This window comes from Nomascus leucogenys, chromosome 22a, assembly GCF_006542625.1.
Source record: "Nomascus leucogenys isolate Asia chromosome 22a, Asia_NLE_v1, whole genome shotgun sequence".
Taxonomy (NCBI): domain Eukaryota; kingdom Metazoa; phylum Chordata; class Mammalia; order Primates; family Hylobatidae; genus Nomascus; species Nomascus leucogenys.
The window spans coordinates 48,787,138-48,790,035 of NC_044402.1; the positions used below are offsets into that span (position 1 = coordinate 48,787,138).

Consider the following 2,898-nt stretch of genomic DNA (forward strand, 5'->3'; position numbering starts at 1 on the left):
TGGCCCGTACGGGGATCGAACCCGCGACCTTAGCGTTATTAGCACCACGCTCTAACCAACTGAGCTAACCGGCCACCCGCAAAACGATCCTTCTTTTAGTTTTGAGAAAGCAAAATGTTTGTTGTTTTTGTGTTTCTTTAAAACTAAAGGATCGGAGAGGCTGAGGCAGGAGAATGGCGTGAACCCGGGAGGCGGAGCTTGCAGTGAGCCGAGATTGCGCCACTGCACTCCAGCCTGGGCGACAGAGCTAGACTCCGTCTCAAAAACAAACAAACAAACAAACAAAAAACTAAAGGAAATTCTTTTCCTCTCCTCAAAGAGATATCTTTTAAAATAACTTTAATTGCGACTACGTAATATTGTTTCTCCAAACTTCTGTTGGTGTTTTGCATTTTCCCTTCCTGCGCTCCCGCAAGGAAGAAGGAAAACAAAAACAAAAACAAGGACAAGGCCAAAAACTCTGACTCCAGCAGAAAGGAACTTCGCCTGTCCCGTGGAAAATGAGATTTTCTCAAACTCACCTATTCTGCCCGGAGAAAACACTACAGAGAACCATTCACGAGAGGGGCTTCCTTCCTTCTGACCCTCCGAAGGGTCCAGAGACCCGGGATATGATCTGGAAGCAGAAGCTGGTCGTTCTGTTTTCCATCCAAATGGTTTGATTATGAAATTGACTCACCACGCGGAATGGCTGGTGGATTTGGCTCGCGGCATGAGGAATCCACTCCATACTGGAAGGAAGAAAATCTCCGGCAGATATGCCTCGCAGGTTCATAAGGACTGGGGAGGTACTCCTTCTCTCTGGCCCCCTCAAAACGCCCGGTGGTATGTCTGTTGCTCCACTACGCGTTATTATAATGAACTGCTTGTGTTACTCTTTGTGCTGTCTTGCTCTTCATTCTCCTGGTACCTTGGGTGCCAGCACAGCATGGTAGGCTGCTCAATAGTTTAATGAATGGGGAAAAGGTGTGCAGAGGTCATTTCTGCTGATTATCAAGACTTCAATTTTTCGAAGTGGAGCACGAGGATCCTCTAGGCGTCAGGCAAATGTCATCAGGAGTCTCAACGTCTTCCCCCCAAAAAACAATATTTTCAACAGAAATCAATTTACCTCCTCATTGGTGGTGGAATGGGAAGACGGTGGAGAAAGCTGTCCTTTAATAACAGCTCAGAGGTCTCCGTTCTCCAACAAAGGACTTTGTGCGTACCTTTTCTCTCCCAGTTCCCGCCGCTATGGCTGTTGGAAGACTAAGGACTTCCACTCAGCCGGACTTCGGCGCCTCTTCCTGTCCGGGCGCGGCTACGGTTCCTGGTACACATTCGCTGCGCCTCTGGCAGCCTAAGGGTTCTCAAGTTCAACAAGGTCAGCACTCAGTTCTTTTCAGACAGCGAACACACTGGCGATGCAAACAGGGTTGAGTTGGTTCAGGTATGCATGTGTTGAAATAGACAAGTCTGCGCCCTAGAGCCCTCGCAAAGATCCCGAACAGGCAGCTCTTTTTCCTGGACAATTTCCCAGGAATTAAGAGTCTGGCTCGGCTCTAGTTTGGTGTCCGGCTCTAGTTTGGTGCCCAGCAAATAAATTTCGAGTGGAAAGAGGAATTCAGACCATTTCTGGAGTGACAATGGCATCCACGAGCGAGTGCTCTAAATTTTCGGGCCACTTGGAGGTTTCTCGGATTTCTATTTTGAGGACAAAGACGATAACGCTAGCCTCCATGACTCTGCTGAGTATCTAGGAAAACTTCCAAGAATTCGAGGGAGGCCGTGTTGTAATATCTGGTCTGAGTGGCCCTCTTTGGATTTGAAGGCTGTTTCCAATAGACACAAGATAAAAACTGAAGATTTAACAGAGCTTAGTCGTTAGCCAAGCTGGACCCTTAGGCTTCAAAATATTGTTACCCACCGTCCTCCCCAATTTTTTAAAACTGTGTAACCCCCATACACATTTTTGACAAATTAATATGTATCTTAAGATTAAGCAGATTTTTTTTCTTTGTATTATAATTATTGACATTTTTTAAAATTAAAGTGTTGCATCATTCTTGAATACGTTGAAGATTATAAATTTTGAATAATGTGATAGTTTTATGCTTAAAATTATTTTAAGTTTTCCATAGCCTACTTACCTGCAACAACAACAAAAATATATATGTACATTACTATCAATTTGGGGGATGGCACAGGCTTTCTTTTCTTTTTTTTTTTTTTAGACAGAGTCTGGCTCTGTCGTCCAGGCTGGAGTGCAATGATGCGATCTCAGCTCACTGCAACCTCTGCCTCCCGGGTTCAAGCCATTCTCCTGCCTCAGCCTCCGGAGTAGTTGGGATTACAGGTGCATGCCACCATGTCCGACTAATTTTTGTATTTTTAATAGAGACGGGGCTTCACCATGTTGGTCAGGCTGGGCTCGAACTCCTGACCTCGTGATCCACCCGCCTCAGCCTCCCAAAGTGTTGGGATTACAGATCTGAGCCACTGCACCCGGCCGGCTTTCATTTTTATGAGATCCTCTGCATTGAATTATCATTAAAATTATTACTTATATACAATCAAGTATAACAATAAAAATATTACGAATTTGGAAACTAATCAGTGAGTATAAAGGTGAAACTAGTTGGATATTTATCTAAATTACACAATTGGGCTTTTATAATTAGTTCATGTAATTGGTGATAAATAAATGTACACATTGCCATGGTAAGTCATTTCAACATTAGTTTTATGCCCAATTTATAACTACTGAGAAAATGCATTTTAATATACAAATAAATGAAAATAGATCAGATTTTGTTACACAAATGTCTCAGAATTATTTAACAGTAAGTTATTTGCCAAAAATCACATAGTAACCCACAATAAATAATTACATTTTACACTCTATCCTAGTTGAGAACT

The 2,898-nt window shown here is 43.1% G+C and overlaps 1 non-coding gene across 1 annotated transcript; it reads right to left on the minus strand.

Moving 5' to 3' along the window:
* Nucleotides 1-74, minus strand: TRNAI-AAU. Its single transcript has one exon. It is a non-coding gene; the product is annotated as a tRNA-Ile (tRNA).
* Between the last annotated feature and the right edge of the window lie 2,824 nt (nucleotides 75-2,898).